Consider the following 1,182-nt stretch of genomic DNA (forward strand, 5'->3'; position numbering starts at 1 on the left):
CAACAAATACTTTTCAAAAAGATGTGAAAAGTTATGTTAAGTTGAAATATTTACATTTAATACTTCTCAGGAATGTTAACTTGATGTCAATTTGAATTTTAGCAAACCATAATATAAGCAAATATATGTGACAAAAATCCAGCAAGGATCTTTAGTGATGATGTAATAAAAATCTAGATTTTGAAATGTAAAGTTATAGCTATATGGGAGATCAGCTTCGATATGCAACGCATCAGTGACGGATGAGGTTTTTATGACAAGGCATCCACGGAAGTCAGAAAGGGGCGACTTAGAAAAATGTAATTTTATACAAAGCGTGCCAACTCTGAAAAAGAACCCAGCAAGGAATAAATGATGATATCGAAATATAATTCACATCTGAGCGTTTTCACTTTCGGAGGGAAGCGCCTTTAATTTCAGGACACATGGAAGAGATGCAAAGAAAGAAGATCCGAGGTATGTTTTTGCTGGTGTTCCAACCAACTACGATATATATATAAACTGTTAACTTATGTATACACACATCAACACCCAATAGAGAATATACTTGATAAATCACATATCAGAATGAAAAGAGACTCATTATAGAAACACAACTCTGCTAGAGCTAGGAGCTGCTAGAAAGGACTTGTCCTGCCTTGATAGAGTTCAAAATAGACTTCATAGCCTCGTAGAAGATTTCCTTTTCTTTTCCCTGCAACCTCTATCTCACGGAAGAGATTTTGCGAGTTTGTCTCGTTACTCTCATGGAAAGTGTTCGACTAAGCTTCAGTCTATGGTCCCCCCTCACCAAACTTTCACAAGAAACACTCGTCTAGCTGAAAACACTATCAATAATTCCCCCCATTCTTTATCTGTGTCTAAACCTAAACGTAGATTCCACGAACAAAGCTTCTTTCTTAGAACTGCACGCCTGTGGAATTGTCTTCCGTTTTCCTGCTTTCCGGCTGACTACAATATGGTTGTGTTCAAGTCTAACGTAAATAAGTTCTTGATGAGCTGTTCCATATAAGTTATCAAATTTACCGAATTTTCATTACTAATGATTACTATATTGTCCAATTTCTACTGCACACTCTTTAACCCTTATCCTTGAGTGGCCTCTTGGCCTTGATAATGTGGTGATACCTGTGTAAAAAAAAATATACACCCATATATATATATATATATATATATATATAT

This window comes from Euprymna scolopes, chromosome 37 (genome assembly GCF_053919585.1).
Source record: "Euprymna scolopes isolate OS-2025 chromosome 37, ASM5391958v1, whole genome shotgun sequence".
NCBI classification, from domain to species: domain Eukaryota; kingdom Metazoa; phylum Mollusca; class Cephalopoda; order Sepiida; family Sepiolidae; genus Euprymna; species Euprymna scolopes.